Genomic DNA, 18,118 nt, shown 5'->3' with positions numbered 1-18,118 from the left:
CGCCCTTAACCATCGCGTTATTTCATTATTTATAGTTTTGGAATTGACTTTCCGGACTTATCCTTATTTGTCTGATTTAGAACATTATGGATGCCTTCATTGTTTTGATAGAGATTACACTAAAACCTTCGCAGCTCTGTATAAAATTCTTTTTCAAATAAACTCAAAACTTGAGTTAAGAAACTATTAAGGGCTGGGTATGAACGTTTGGACAGTATTTATTTTGGGACATAAGAGCACATCAGACACATCGAATTGCATTCTGAATACGAAGAATGTCATTCTGATATCAAATAATTTTGATTTTTGAAATTCGCAATTTAATACATTTTTTAAAGTGTTGTAGGTGGGATGAAAAGCCGACGATCAATTGAAAATTTTGACCTTTCGTATTGAAGATATCGATTTTTTTTCCCAAAACACCAAAAAAAATTAGGTCTTTTTGGAAAAAAAATCCATATCTTCAATATGAAAGGTCAAATTTTAATTGAAATACATACACTTTAAAATATATCATTAGATTTATATAATTTACTTCGAGGACTGTTATATATCAAAAATTTGAAAAATATCAAATTTTTATAATTTGTCATAAAATTTGTATTATATTGTGATTTTCAAAAAATGAAAATTATTTGATATCAGAAAGACATGCTTCGTATTCAGAATGCAATTCGATAGGTCTGAGGTGCTCTCATGTCCCACAAAAAAATACTGTCGAAACACAATAAACGCTCATTTTGGATCCCTTAAAGAAACACCTAATCTAATTCTTCATTTAAGAGCTAATGCGCTCGTAGATGTATAAAATAAACATGATATGAACAAAATAATAGATATTTACTGCATTTTCAAATAGCATTTTAGCATAGCATTACATTGAAGTAAGAAAAAACTGTTTTCCTCACATTACCTGCCACTGAAAATAAGAAACTCTCAAAGTAGGGACAATGTTACTAAAACCCAGTGATAAACTGATTAAGTATACTTTGGCTTTTGCAAAACGACCCGTGTTATTTTTTATGTGGACGCAAACTGATTGGATGATTATATGTGTCTTTGTGTTGGCTTACCTTTGCTCACCTCATCTGAAAAATAAAATCATCTAATATCCTGGTGGTTTGGTGAATTATGCGTTAACGAAACATTGTTTGGTGTGTTACAATCTGAAATGAGAGAAATGGGGCAGTACATGTATTAAGTATGAGAATATATTTTACTTAATTATTTATTATGTAATTGCAACCAATAATTTAAACCTGGTGTAAATAAATCAAATACCTCAGTAGTTATAATTCCGAAATGGTCGAAAGAAACACACAGTCGCTGATCATGGCTGTTTCCATTGAAACAATCCATCACAAAGACACCACTGGATATTTGTATGCTATTGCGCCCTCTATGTTGAAACAAACTGTATAACTGTAAGGTACTTTTGTGACCAGGCAGCTCAGTTATGAAGCAGTAAGGCACTGCTGGGCAATTATGATTTGATTTTCATATAAATGTATACCTGTAGATGTTAGAATATTAATTAAAGTGTGAAACTTTATAATGATTTTTAGGGAAAATTTAAAATATAAAAATCTAATTAAAAAAGAACATGATTATAGTATTTTGAAAGAAGATTGACTTAGACTACAAAATGTATAAAATGTATCCAGTAAAATGGTTCAAAAAACGACATGTACATGTAGAAATAAGACTAATTCAATTAATAAAACGGAGCATGATAAATTGCAATACTTAACACAACTATTAAGCGTATGCGATGATTTGAAACACGAATTTCTTTGGGGTTTCATTCCTACATTTCTTCCCTACCCATAGATTGCATAAAAACCCATATATAACATGTATTGTATTGAGTTATATAAGATATTATTTTCAACACCGTTTCCCCTTTCTTTGCAACACTTATTTAACATTACCTTTATTGAGAGAATTAAGTCACCAATTTGAAAGGTGATGCTTCACAATATGATTTGTGTTTTCACAAAACCGACGATTGTTAAATAAAATCGTGTTTTTCATACTTTTATAAGGCTATATTATTATAAGGAATCTTCCAAATCCCATGCAATATTAATGTTTGCTTAAATTACTCAAATATTGCCATTCAGCGTGAAACACGTATTCTATAAAGTCTATGATGTCGTCGAATGAAATGAGATAAAATCACAAGTTAGGGAATCTGAGAAAAGAGACACCTGAAAACGAGAAGAACTCGACAATACTTGCATTGTCAGCCGCAGACTAGGCTAATCAATTTATTGAGGTCGAGTTGAGTTATTCAACAAATGAGATACGAAATAACAATTCAAAAGGCGTCCTTGGTGAATAGGGTATTGACATGTTTTTTTTTATTCCAAGTTCATATTCAAGAATTTGACTTGTGCGTTTCATTGGATCCTCAATGCCACATTTATGTTCACAAACAGAATGACCTTTAAATGAAATAGGTGCAAAACAAGTGATACCCCACTCTTTGGAATTCTTTAGATAAAAATCTGAAAGCTTCAAAATCTGTTAAACATTTCCGCAATCAATTCAAAACAAAACTTATCTCCAAATATAATTAATCTTTTCCGTGAGCACTCCCCCTTCCCTTGTCTTTTGGTTATGTTATGTGATGTTGGTTTGTTTTGTTAATTTCATTTGATTTTAGGGAAAGGCTTTCAGACCTTTTTGGTCTTCTAGCCTTTTCCTCCATATGTACCGTGTTTGTATATATTATTTTTTATGTAATGTTTTTGATTTTTTTTTAATTCAAAGAAAGAAATGTGAATGAAAACCTTGTCGTCGATCAAGCTATAATAGATTACTTCAGTTCCTATTTGAAATGTCTACCAGGTATTTACATAACACAGTTTGCCTATATTTTGATCTGGTAGCAACGCTATGCAGATATTATTGTACAAGTTTGTATCTTATCAGACATTCGCCACATGATTCTACAGTCTATAGTTACCTATGATAGATTGCCGTCATATTATGATCAAAAATGAAATTCAGTCATGGATAAATTTTCTTTAGAGATTTGCTTACCAGTGAAGGATGATGATTTATGATAGATAGATATTTGTGTAACTATATATAAGAATGTATCGACATGCCGGTAGATGAAATAGTTTGGTAGATATCAGAGTAGCGACGCAATGTTCCTGCTAAGTGCAGATAGCATTGCCAATATTTTGCTGCCGATAGTCCATGCACTTAATGCTTAAATAAGCTGGTGTCCTATCGGGATACCTTTTTAAACGCTATATTCAACCATTATCGATGTTGTTTTTAAACTGAAACACGATCTACAGCTTTTTACATGAATACCACATGAGTTTTGGGGCAAAAAAAATATGTTGGTTAAAATGGAAGGTATAGGACTGCCTATAGTCAAGGACTATTTTATGACTGAATCGTGTCCTTTTAAAAGTCATTTATTGGAAAAGGTATTATCTAGAGAACACTTGAAACACCACAAAGTACACTATATGTACTATATAGAGTTACGTTGATAAAGCATTATCTCCAGAGAACCAAAAGTGCTGTTTTCTTAGCCTTCCTATTATTGCGACAGACGAGCAAGGGGTATTTTCTTCGGAACCGCTTTGCCACTTTTAGAATTTAGTCGTATACCATGTGACGGGTTAAACAAACGACGGAAATGAAGATTTGGTTTTAGTTGCTATATTAAGATTCTATGTAGTATTATAAGCCCTACTTTATTGTTGATTCTGCTGCTGCTGGTGCTTCTGGTGTTTATTGTTGTAGGATTAATTAAAACAACAGACTAAACAGCAATTGAGATTAACAATACGTTTCATCTTCTTTTTAACGCATCCTTAGTACAAAATTCGCCCAGGCAGGCAAGTTAAATTCTTATGAAAAAATAACAATTTGGTTAGCTTAAATCGTAGTTCGTAAAAATCAATTTGCAAATAAAACATGAACTCACTAGATTGACGATAGGGGAGTATCAGGTTCCATAAAAAGCATTAAAATGATTGATCTATATTATAAACTTTGAGTAGATGCAAGTTTGTAATACGTCAAGCTATGTACACAAACAATAAGATTTCAATATCAATTACGCGAATCTCTCGGGTTGGTTTCATATCGCAAAAAATACATTTTGTAATATATATTAATAGTATTTTCTTTTTATCTGATAAACTCACATGGGAGGAAAGAACGAGGTTTTGGTATACTTGCATATGACATTGAAACTACTGATCGTATCATTGAAGAAGATAAGACTAAAAAACATGTAAAATAGGGAGAAAAGAGAAGGATAAACTGTAGAAAGAATGAAAATTAATGACATAATGCAATACATTAAATGACAAATGAAAGAGAAGAAAATAGCGAGTGAATAAGTGAGAAGAGAGTGAGCGCGAGAAGTAAGGCAGAGAAATAGGGGAGAGAAAAAGAAAGCCTAGAGTGAGAAGTGAGTCTCCCTCTTTCGAAGGGACACAGCCATTAATAATCCAATGTGATTGAGGTCAGCACATGACAGGAGACCATATATGATGAGAAAAATGGAAGTGCTTTTCCCGCCCAGTTCTGGCATCGGATTCTGCGAGGAAATTGTGTCCCTGGAGCGTTAAACGGTTATCCGCAAAGCTGACTTTATACTCGATTGCATTTTCAGTCAAGCGAACCGCACACATACTTTGTATACAAAAATAACGCCGTTATCGCACATTTGGGCATGCGTGTGATTCGCTTTTCTGCAAAAGCGACAGAGTATAAATTCAGTTTTAATAAGAAAATTGCGTCAGTTTACCTGCAGCCTACACCAAACCTATAGAATCGAACATTTGCAACGATATGGCCAGTGCTATGAGTGTTGAAGTTGGATGAGAATTGCCTGTGGAGAGTCTGGATATTTCCTTTATCTCCGCGGGGGGTAAGGAGGATGATACAATTCGTTGAATCATTTCATTGGTAGGGAAACAATAGAGTGGTTTATTTACTCAAAAGTGTAACACATACCTCACAAGTTCAAGACCCGCCCAGAGCTCAGTCAAAAATGGCTTTTATATGAAAATATGATTTTGTTTTCACGGCGATATCGTTAAAAAATAACACTTGCATAATATGTGGCTATTAGGGCATGAAGTAAATGTAGTTAACTGTTGTTTGGTTGTTGTAATGCCTTAGAAAGGAAACAAAATCAGGTCAATATATATTCAAAAAGCAATGTAGGAGAATAAGTGACGATGAAAAGTAGATAGATAAATAGATAGATAGATATTAGTGAAGACAAGATATAAAAATACTAAACTTTAAACAAATCTACACGCAGGGCTTTTTGTAACGTACACGTCCCTTCAAATTATGTGAACAGGCACTGCTAGATAGTTTATCTGAAATGTGAATGCATATTACATAAGTGACACTCTTAAGTCAAGATGCTGTTGTGTAATGTATAGAATTTCATGTTTGGCGAAAGAGATTAAACCTTAATAGCAGGAATGTTTGTCATTTATTTTTGACCGGGATAGAAAGGTCTGTTCCCTTACTATTAATCTGGTTAAGTAGGCGAACTTGAGACTACAGTCACGCACTTCATTTCACACGTTACGACATGGTTTACATACAGAATGATATTCAATCGGGAATACATTCAAAAAGCTACGTTGCTATTTTATTAAGATTGTAAGGAACTTTGTTGAGTATACATTGAGTACACGCGTTACCCTATATGCATCTTAGCATGCAGCGCACACATAATAAACAAAATGTTTTTGTCACTGAATACAAAGGAGAAGCGGGTTTCCGTATTGCGTTCGCAAGATTCCCTTCAATATTTGTTCTAATTTCACTGTTTGATCAGATTTTGATTTTTCTTTCACTGACATCTATTCATGCGACTTTGGATGTACTGGGTGGTATTTCTTCGTCCTGCCAAGAGAGGGCGTGGTCTCCAGCCCCTAACGATTCGCCAAACGCTTCCGTGTAATTGTAGAACCAGCCTTACGCTCATTTTAACGATAACAAAATTGATAAACCTACCTTACACGGAGTAAGGTATGCTTTCAAATGGGAAGAGTAGGAAGGGTGGGTGCCACCCTGAGATTCTACAACTCTCTATGTATGTTAGAACAGTAATTTTCTTCTATTTTAGGCCAAAAATCCGATGATAATCTGATGTTTAGAATTTTTGAAAATCGGATAATGTGAAGGTTCGTGTAAATGACGTCATTGTTACGACACATACACGAGGCATGTTGGTATTTATTTGGCATTAATAGAAAAAGGAAACCCATACCCAAGTAAACATCGCAGAACATGTGCCGTAGGTTTCCCCAACATATTATTGTGATATCACAAGTTTTCAGTTAGAACAAAAATGTTTTAATGTTCAATGACATTGCGTTTTTCACAAAAGTGAGTATACAAATTTTTTTTCACATGTTGTTTATTAACCATGGTATCTAGGAATAATAAAATACATTTCAAGCTATTTTAAAAATAATTTTATACATATGCATGCAACGTCGCTTTAAAGTTGAAACTCAGTATTATTATTACTGCATACACAAGTCTTAGTATTAATAATTATAATGATTCAATACCAACGTCTATTATGTAAATGGCAGGGGAGAGATAAAGCGATGGAGGGACAGGGAAAGTGCTATTTTTACTTTGGTAAAACCAGATCCGGCAGAGAAACAAAAAGTGCGAATCGCGTGAGCAAGAGTCGTAGTGTAAACAAAGCGGTGTGTGCATGACTGAGTTAAAATTAGCGCACACACACGTGATCGCAATTGACTATACCTAAACCTCTTGGTAGTACAATTCATGGATACGCATGTATCGTGGATAATGCATATAGCTAATACGGGACCTCATCACCGTAATTATAAGGATATCAGGCCTCTTAGGTCTAATTAATTCTTTAGAGAACATTTAATTGGTCTGACAGGACACATAAAGCCGTTAAACAAAACCTTTTAAATCTTGTCAAAGTCACTTACAGTAGCGCCTGCATCATTTGCAGGTACGCTTGAGTGATATTTCCACACTTTTCTCCTGCACATCTTAACGTACGTAAATACAATAGTGTGAGTAGCGTGCGTTTTATCTATCCAGGTTACACTGTATTGTATACACGATTAGATGTTTGAAATAGCTCAGTTACAAATATTAATCAATCATGTTTATAATTTAAGGGCTGTATATAACCGTTCAGTATTGCCTTTTTATTGGACACTGCGTGTGTTACAAAATGGTAAACAACACGAAATAAGCACTTCCTATAAGTTAGGAAAATACTAATCATGTATAATAGAGCATCTACATGTAGTACAAATGCAATAATTCGAGTAAAGAAAACGTATGAAGCATTAAAAAAAACAAGAACAAGAAATGAACCCGTCATCTCTCATGTGCAACCATGTTGAAAGGGAATTTAGTTACCGAGCGAATACATATCGCCAACAAACAGGCTTCAATCCTTCTAATAGGAGACCATAACCAAAAATCGATGTAGACAAGATATAAAAATACTAAACTTTATCGAAATCTACACGCAAAGCTTTTTGTAACGTAAACGTCTTTTCTTCAGGTATTCTTCTGGACGCATATATAGAAAGGTCCTTTCCCTTACAGGGGCTCCTTGCCCTTTTCTTTTCCTTTGCCCTCCAGATTTTCTCTTCCTTTTTTGCCAGAGGGCACTTTTTTCTTTCATTTTTTTGTCAGGGGGTGGCGCTCTGCCCCCTTGCCCCCCTGCTGGCTACGCTACAAGGTCCTTTCCTTACAAACAATGTTAAGTAGGCGAATTTGAGACTACAGTCACGCACTTCATTTCACACGTTACGACATGGTTTACATACAGAATGATATTCAATCGGGAATACATTGCTACTTTATTAAGAGTATAAAGAACTTTGTTCAGTGTACATATGTATCTTAGCATGCAGTGCACCCATAATAAACATGATAAACAAAATGTTTAATAAACAAAACAATATAAGGGCTTCCCATAACACCAAAGTGTCAAACTAGAAGCTAAGAGAACCCTAGTTTGATAATTTCTGCTTCAAAATCATCCAAAACATTCCCGTTTAAGCGGATAAATTTAAAGAGATGTAGATCCAAGCATCAGGCTGTAAGCAATTGAATGTTTAAATTTCTTGCCAATGAATTTAGTCACTCATGCTGAGAATGACATGTTACTGGTTAGAGGACAATATTATGAACTCTTTTTTTCTCAATTAAATGGCCACCAAAGTATAACGGTATTTGTGCTTTTTAAATAGCCCAAATATTTTTAAAGGTTTAAAATGTGCTGCTCGAGTCTCCTATCTGTATGAGATGTGTGTATTTTTACTGGTCATCATTGGACTAACCATCTTAGTCTCTTGGTCAGTATCAACGATCAATTTATATACACATGTAGATTATGATTTATACAAACTGAACTCTTCTTTTATTTATAGCGTGTCCTTGTGCGGGAAGGACGTATAAGCACAGTATGCGCATAGGTTCAAACTTCGTCTATATAATAGTACGCTTGCTGGGAAAGATGCATTGTCATGTTGTAGATGTAGATCAGTATGTTGAATCCGTGATGTTTGAACTTCCTCTGGAGACTTAATGACCATGCATATTTTCCCTAAGTGATTTAAAGTAAAACTTTAATCCACGGGACTTGAAGAACTTCCAGGGAATGCCAACGTCACCTATTGCTGGGGATCTTCTGCGTGGCATGCGAGAGCGAGGTTGGGACTTTCTTCTTCACCGATAGCCAAAAAGATGGATGACGTCAATGCCTTCTTAATAACAGTGTTTATCCAATAGATTCCAAAAGCTTCAAGTCATAATACTGTCAAATATCTTTGTTAAAGATATACCCTTGAGAATCAGCTATGCACAGAGTATGCAAATTAGAATGGAATTATGGGACATTATTATAGAAACATATAGTACTAATTTGTGTGTGATGCGTGAGCTTCGTACATTCCCGCTTCAATATCAGTTACTAATGAAGATGATAGTCATATATGTGCACCTTGCACGTGTGGTAGTCGAGAAGCAGATTATCTCATGTTTAGCAACCACTTTCTTTCACTTTGAAAAAGCCAAACCAACCGTAAAACATTTACTAAAATTCAATACATCTTTTACTACAGTATTTGTCAACACTTTGGTAACGAGGAAAGTTTTAGATTTTACGTCTTTTGCACTGCTTTAAAAAGCCAGACATACAACTACACATTTAACATAAAATGCGATGGTGCTCACTATATAGCTATTGATAGTTACCTGCCATACACTTTAATCTGTTAGTTAATTCACAGAACTACCAAAAGTACATTGGATTAAGAAACTATATACAGCTCCAACCATTTTTAAATTAGCAAAAACCATTTTCAAATGAATAATTTGGTGTTCATCACGTGGAAATCTTAGGGTGTGCATATCCCGAAACACATTTTGGTAAATAGCTAACCTTATTCCGTTGACTCGTTCGCTAGTTTGCCAAAAGGTAAGATATTTTTGTCAATTTCTTTTCTTACCAGAATGACCTTTTTGGCACACTTACTAGTATGATTCCTTTATGCACTTTGCGTTTAGAGAACGCTGGTGCTGTACCTATACCGCAAGGACAACAACCGGATTTTATGTAAGCATCGCTTTCTTTTACGGTCGCTGTAATGAAGCCTTTTCCTTTTCTATATAACAACTTTGTGGCTACCCATTAGCATTATATTATATTGACCCATAGCTTATAGCATTTACTGGACGTGAATATCTCGTCCTTTGTTTCAATCCATATACAGAACCTTGCGGCCCATGGAGAGAGATCTTGATGGTCGCCAAAGGCTGAGTGATACAGATTGAAAATATTCCAATTGTCCTAAAAAGCATGTCAAATTGATACCGTGGTTGCATACAAGGTTTGCAATCTAAAAAGCTGAAGTGTTCTATCGCATGACAAGATAAATACCATAGAAAAACGTAATGGTCATTAGGAGGACAACGATCTGTGATTATAAAAGCAAAATATAATTATGTCTTAATGGGCTGAACCTTAGCAGTAGATATGCTTTGATAGTACTAATCTCAGATAATTTATAAGATGAGATAGACAGTCAAGAAAACACTTTGTTCCTCCTGGAGCAGATATCATGGGAAATGTGAGAAAGTTAATTACATCGGGTGTATTTTTGGTGAGAATATGTGTAATACGCACAGCCCAAAAGCGATTTCTTAACCCTAACCCAAGACTCACTAAAGCTCACTATTAAAACCACTCTGCGTGCGCATGCATGCATTCCGCGGGACTTGATGACACAATCAGACCAAGTCATATATACCCAGGGAATCGTTGGCCGGGCCAACATCACCTGTGTAGCTACATGCTGGGGATCCTCTGCGTGGCAGGGGTCCCAGGTTCGAATCCCAGGGGTGCCAAGTGACTTTCTTCTTCATCTTCTTCTTCTTCGTTCCTTCTGTCCCTTCCGACAGCACAAAAACCACGGGTAGGGTTAGGGTTAATATACACTATTTGAATATTACCATCAGCAAAGCTATGCACATCGATATGCATGGATGAGTAGAAATCAGATACCCTTGATACCTGTGATACATCTCACCCATAACCCATTGAACTATCAATGTGATATAGGCCTATATATTTCACTTTCATCTGGGTAAATGGACATGAAAAATGCGATGGTCCAACATGAAACGTGTAATAACAAAGACAAATTATTTGCAGTCATTTACAGGAAAGAGCACAAAAGAATGTTGTAAGAAGCGCTACTATTGCTCTCTATAGGCTTTTCTGTCTTTGGTCTGTGTCAGAGTTTGTGTATCTATTTCTTTCTGGATTTGCGCCATTTGGACTATAACTATCGCAAATGCAAGTCCCCTTTTCAAAGCCTGTTCAAAAGTACAATACGCCATGACCCCTACATTCAGTTGGTTCAATTGGCTTAACTGAACATTGTTCAATGTCAGACGGGGAAAGTGCATATTCGCGTCACTTTGGAGAGGAACTGAGTTTTTAGCTCAGCCAAATGGAATCGAATCGCGATGATACTAATTGCTAAAACACCGAAGTTTATAACTGTTTTAGATGGTTGCTATCAGATTGCTGCTAAAGTAAACCCGAATCTACAGAGGTGTATTTTAATAAAAACGTTTACTATGCATTTTAAATATGATTAATAAAGTACAATAGGAGACGATTTGTTATTAGCTCCATACAACTGAGGTACCAAATATGAATCGTTTACAGCTTTCGTTTTCATAAAATCATGTTTCTAGGTCACAATATCATTTCAGTCACACTGGTTGTAATATAAGCCGTATAAAGAATTACGACCATTGATAATCAGTAGAAGCGTCTCGGGTGGACTCTGCTGTGAAGTGTCCAGCTTTCCTCCACTCAACCAAATGACCGGTTTATATGGATGACCTCTGTTGAGGTATATCTCGTCTCAATATAAGTGGGAAATGTACTTGTGTATTGAAACAAAGACAAATAATCCTGGATCGTCTAGGCCTGAATGTTATTTTTCATACAAATGAAAGCCTAACAACAAATATGTCGTTCTACATACTTCTACCTTCTTATAAACTGAAAGTTCTAAAACGCTTTTGAAAATTTCATATTATGCTCATAAAATTTGATTCGACCTCAAATGGATTAAAATGAATAAACACAAAATTAGAATTGATGCATGCAGGGAGATACAAGTCTTGCATTTTTCTGAAAAAGGTACGGAATTTGTCATTGTTGAACAGCAAAACTCCATTACCGCGTGCAACCACTAATGGAATTATGTTTGTCTTGATATGCATTTTAAGTGTTAAAATCAGACGGTTGAAGACTATGAAAACAGTTAAAGGGTTAGGCATAGGTTTTTGGGATTTAGCTGTTTGCGGTCATAATAACATTATAATTGGAATTCAAAAGATAGGCCCAATTGGAATAAATGAACCATGTATAATTTCGTAACTTACCAGTAACTGGGTATTTTCGTAGCTTTCGTAGCACAGCATGAAATTCAGATTAGTAGTAGCTAGGACAAAGGTAAAGAAAGGAGGGCACGATTTGATGGCATGGAACACAGCTGAAGAAGCCATGTACATGTGTCAAGACGCGCATCTTTTTGTAGTCAAAGCACATCAGTATATGCATGGTGTATGTCTTTGATTCTATAGGCAAATATCTAATTCTCGATCATGAGAGCCAACGTGGGTACGCAGTTATTTGCGTCGAGCGTACTACGCGGTCGTTGCTAGGCAAGATCAGGTTCGGTCATCCAGGTCGCGCGATCGTGTTATTCTATAAAAAGTACGCTGACGCAGAAGGTACATCCTCTCATGATCGAGAATTACTTATTTTGCCTATAGTTAGGAGAGACATGGATCTACATTCTACATGTTCTAGGTCTTTCTACAGTATGTATTCACATACTTTGCCTCAATCAATCAATCAATCAAGTTGCTGCTAAAGTTGAAAACCCGAGTCTATATAATAGAAGGTGTGTTGAACAACTTTGCTATATATTTTAATATACTTTATAATGAGGTACAGCGGGAGACAGCTTGTTTTTAGCTCCGTGCATTATAGGTAATCGAGGTACCACGCATTTGAAGCTTTCATTGCTTGCAGCCAGTTTTCATAAAAGTATGTTTCTAGGTCATAATCACATTTCAGGTACGTCAGATTGGTTGCAAAATTACCGTATAAAGAATTGAGACCATATATAAGCAGTATAAACGTCTCGGGTGGACTCTGCCGTAAAGTGTCCAGTTTTCCGCCACTCAACAAAATGACCTGTTTATATGGATAACTTCTATTGAGTTACCACATCTCAATAATATAAACGTTGGTAAAGTAGTTGGGTATTGAAACAAACACCGGATCGCTTATAATCTTGCGTTGGATTTAAAACACGACAAACCTATCAGTTGGGCATACAAATGAAGGACAACAACAACTATGCCGTTGTACATGCCTTTACCTTCTGTACACTTATATAAATGAGAGGTTTAAAACGTTTTTGAAAATTACATTATTCTCATCTTATTTGAAATCGACACCGAAATGGATTGAAACGATTCATAACAAAAGTAAAATTGATGCCGAGAAGAATGCAATGCACGTCTTGCAATTTGCGAAAAATATACAAAATTTGTAATTCTTGAACAACAAAACTCCATCACCTTGTTCTTCCACTAATAGGATAGTGTTTGTGTTGATATGAATTTTAAGTGTTCAAATCAGACGGTTAAAAACTATAAACACAGCTTTAGGGCCCCATGGGTTTTGGGGGTTTGAAATAGCTGTTTGTGGTCATAAAACATTATCCGTCTGATAATTGAAATAATTGAACCATGCATAATTTCTTAACCTACCAGTAACTGGGTATTTTCGAAGCACAACCTGAAATAGTAGCTAGGACAAAGGTAAAGAAAGGAGGGCACGATTTGACGGCATGAAACACAGCTGAAGAAGCCACGTGCATGTGTCAAGACTCGCATTGGTTTTTTTGTCAAGGCACAGCAAGACATGCATGATGTATTTCTTTGATTTCCAGTTAGGAGTTAAGATAAGACACGTGCAAAACCGTGTCTTCTCTTGACACATATTCTATAGACCTACATTCAAGATCTTTCTACAGTATGTCTTCACATACTTTGCCTCAATCAATCAAGTTGCTGCTAAAGTTGAAAACCCGAGTCTATATAATAGAGGTGTGTTGAACGGCTTGGCTATATATTTTAATATACTTCACAATAAAGCACAACAGGAGACAGTTTGTTATTAGCTTCGTAGGTTTAGGCAATATCAAAAGTGATCGAGGTACCACATATTTGAAGCTTTCATTGTTTGCAGCAAGTTTTCATAAAAGTATGTTTCTAGGTCATAATCACATTTCAGGTCCGTCAGATTGGTTGTAATATAAGCCGTATAAAGGATTGAGACCATTAATAAGCAGTATAAACGTCTCGGGTAGACTGTGCTGTAAAGTGTCCAGTTTTCCGTCACTCAACTAAATGACCGGTTCATATGAATGACTTCTATTGAGTTACCACATATCAATAACATAAAAGTCGGTAAAGTAGTTGGTAAATCAGATGGACAACAAGACCTGAAGGACAACAACAACCATGCTGTTGTACATACCGCCCTTCTTTACGCGTACTTCAATATAAATGAAAGGTCTAAAATGTTTTGAAATTTCATATTATTCTCATCTTTATTTGAAATCGACACCGAAATGGATTGAAACGATTGAAAACAAAACTAGAATTGATGCAGAAAAGAATGCGATGCACGCCTGAATGCAATTTGTGAAAAATATACAAAATTTGTAATTCTTGCAAAACTCCATTACATCCACTAATACTAGGTTAGTGCTTTTGTTGATATGAATTTTAAAATCAGACGCTTGAAAACTATGAAAACAGCTTTAGGCCCCCATAGGTATTGGGGTTTGAAATAGCTGTTTGCGGTCATAATAACATTATCCGTCTGATAATTGGAATAATTGAACCATGTATAATTTCTTAACCTACCAGTAACTGGGTATTTTCGAGGCACAACATGAAATTTAGATAAGTTGTTAGGACAAAGGTAAAGATATGATTTGACGGTATGGACTACAGCAGAAGTGTCATGTACATGTGTCAAGACGCGCCGCATCTTTTTGTTGTCAAGGCACAACAAGACATGCATGATGTATTTCTTTGATACTAGTTAGGAGAGACATTTCACACATGCAAAACCGTGTTTTCTCTTGACACATATTCTATAGACCTACATTCTAGATCTCAGTCGTCACTGGTTTTCAGTGTGTCTTCTCATAATTCATCTCAATCTCTCATAATCGCAAGCACTTAGCTAAGATGCTTATATCAAAAAAAGATCGTATCGCTTGTAGCTAGTATTACCCGGTGGTGGAACACTCAAAATGGCCCCAGAATAACCCCCTCCCCCCCCCCCGATAGACCCCTACTCCAATATCACAGGTACGTCACTTTCATATTATTGCCCCCACCCCGGCGAGCAACTTAAATGGTATAAAGTAACTTGATTAACAATTAAAAATGTCTCAATTGGTCAACATTTTTAGGTGTGTCTTAACCCCTATGCGACTCAATAATGTTAATTTATCTTGTTGAAAATTGTCAACAGATACAGAGTGTAGAATTATGGTGTTGATAGGTGAACATTGTCAACTGATAATGCCTAGTTAACAGCTTATTTTCAACGTATTCAATGACTCAATAGGAATTACAAAGTAAAAATCTGTAAGCCTCATTATATAGCCGTGTAGAATATTTAGTATAAACCATTTCTTATCTTATTTCAATCTTGCCCGATTACATCTTTATTCTAATTATTCACATGGAGCCCACGACATAATTACGTGACATCTTGTTTTGTTAGAGTTTTCAATGAAACACATAAAAGTTGCCTGGGAGTCAAGTTTCATTGGAGCAACACTGAACGACATAAGAGTAACTCGAGAACACTTAGCTTGATTCCGCTAAAAAATAGCGCGAAATTCTATATTTTGTGGCGGAAATCTAATACGGGAATGTGTCAGTCCATTTACTGTGCAGGAATTTCGGTGTTTTTATTATGCAAACAGACGATACTTGTAGGCACTTGGAAATTCGAATATATTTTATTTTGTTCATCTATAACCAGGCCATTTACTCTGAACACTCTCTGTTATGCGCATATACATTCTGGCGAACAAATTAAAATACTCTCAACATTGACGATATTCCTTGTTTCGCAGATTGTTATTGCTCAAACGCTTTTTTCTGTAAATAACACTTACATTCGAGCTGCAAACATATTTTTTTTATCGCGTATTAGACTAAACAATACAATATATTTGTTATATTATAATTATATAAACTACTCACATAAAGAAAGTCCGCACTTTTGTAACCCGTCCGGGTGTCATGACAATTTGATTGATAAGGTCGTGTGCAGAATCTTGTTAGATAAAATTTGATACCAAATTTGCTACCAAACACTCTAAATTGTCAAAGATTGATACCAGTATAATTATGAAATATGATGTGCTTTCAAAAGTTGCAAATCAAAACGGTGCACATGGTCGAAATTGCTTAGCGTGGCAATATGGTCAAGCTTGCTTGCCCACGATGGGCCCCTGTCGACTATCCCAATTGCGCGCTTTATTCAATTGTTAACTATAAAGGCATGGATTGTTACAATGCTTTACTGATCAATACTAGGGCATGATGCGATCCTAGCGGTTGTTTCGGGCTATGTCAATGGTCGCACTCTGCCATTCACCTCTACAGGTCCGCGCGGTCCGTTTTTAATTTGCAACTGTTACAAATGCACCAAAATTCATATACTGGTATTATAAATCTCTGTGAATTTAGAGTGTTTGGTAACAAATGTGGTATCAAATTGGAGCTAACAAGAATCTGCACACGACCTTATCAATCAAAACTATACATTTTTGGAATGGAAAATATACAAAAATACAAAGGTTTTTGTGACAACAGACAAAAATAACAAAATTTTCATACATTAGAGACGCGAAATCGGATCGGGGAAGGTTTTTATTTTATTTTTGGAAAAAAAAGCAATTTTAGTCTATCTATTTAGCAAACAAATTGCACATAATGGTGTATAGTTTTGTTTAAAACAAATTTTTTGGAAAAAAATTAGAAAACCTTCCCTCGACTTTGATGTCGATGTCCTCTAAAACATAGTCAAATTCGGGCGTAGACGAGTGTGCCTTCTCTTTTAGCATGTACTATAATTTGTCTTACTCTGTATAATATTTTAACTATGTGGATATTTTGACATGCGCAGTTGTGTATTTTTAATTTGCCATGTGATTCAAGGATCTCAGTTCTTGGGCCTTTGTTCCTATAAGAGGTTTTCCTTTTGCACCACATATCCAGTTCTGAAATAAACCAAAAACTAAATTCAATCTAAATATATATTTCATATGGCAAGCGGTCGCAAGAAGCATTTTAATCACGCATTGAATTTCCTATGTGTCAAACTAAAACGCCACAATCGCCTTCCTTTTAATAAAATAATTTTTCCTAGAGGCAAGGAAGCCATTTGCTTTGCCAACATTATTGTGATAATAATCTTTTGTGTCTGATACAATATGCAATTTAAAGGATGCAAGCTACCGTCGTAATTGATTTTCCTGACCAAAATAGCTACAATCGTTTACCTTACAAAACACCCAATAGTTCCTTATAAAAGTACAAAGGTCATTTCAAGACGATCTTTGAAAAATGACACGTCTACCTATACAAGTAACGTATTTTGTTCCCTCCCTAATTTCCATTTATATTTTAGTCAATTGTCAGGAGTGATTTATTGTTTCTGGTATGTAAATATCACAGTGATAAGCAGTTTCCTATAGTTTAGCATGACGATCATGTTCCCTAGTACAAAATATCTTGCAGGATAAGCTCCTGACGTGGAAAATTGGCAATTTACTTCATCTAGCAAGCTTAATTATTATCTTTATTATCTTGTGTATACAACATCATTCTTTGGAAAACACAGCAGTGTGGTTTCATTAGTGCAGAATCGTGTTAAGGTGCCATGCACACCCATTTTACTTAACGACAGTATCTATATAAAAGCGCTAAGTGCAACTTGCATGTAGAACTTGGCAGCTCGTAAATTGCTTCAATATGTTGCTAGACTCCAATGAAAAGGAGACACGCAAGAGATCACTGCCAAATACAAGGCGTGTGACATTTAAGGAGTTAGTCGGGTAGTTAATGGAATTAATATGTCCCTGACAGGCGCTGATGGGTTCGTAAAGAAGCTCTAAATCGATCTTTTGACTTTTCTAGAGTAAATTTAAATTAACCGATATAAACAGTCTTGTCCTTATTGTAGAGCATAATGTGAAAACCTTGGTGAAGCTATGTTTGAAAACATAAAGCATCCATTACATAACACATAAGACACATGTTCGATTTGTCGAGTTACTACAGGGAGTTTAAAAGAAGTGATTCAATAGATTTTTTTAAATTCTGTCTGTTTTGATCAGCAAGTTCAGTTCGGATAGCTGTTTCAGATGACACTGTTGTATTTTCAAACTCTGACACGCCAAGGAAA

At 35.5% G+C, this 18,118-nt stretch overlaps 1 protein-coding gene across 1 annotated transcript in view; it reads right to left on the bottom strand.

Moving 5' to 3' along the window:
* The window catches only part of LOC140152529 (muscarinic acetylcholine receptor M1-like), an 83,624-nt gene that overhangs the window by 40,139 nt on the left and 25,367 nt on the right, over nt 1-18,118 (bottom strand). Inside the window, exon 2 of the mRNA XM_072174886.1 lies at nt 1,074-1,166. The gene's annotated coding sequence lies outside the window, so the exon portion shown is untranslated. The remainder of the gene's footprint in view (nt 1-1,073; nt 1,167-18,118) is intronic.

This window comes from Amphiura filiformis, chromosome 5, assembly GCF_039555335.1.
Source record: "Amphiura filiformis chromosome 5, Afil_fr2py, whole genome shotgun sequence".
Lineage (NCBI taxonomy): Eukaryota > Metazoa > Echinodermata > Ophiuroidea > Amphilepidida > Amphiuridae > Amphiura > Amphiura filiformis.
The sequence above is the reverse complement of the archived record's forward strand: the minus strand, read 5'-3'. Positions and strand labels throughout refer to the sequence as shown.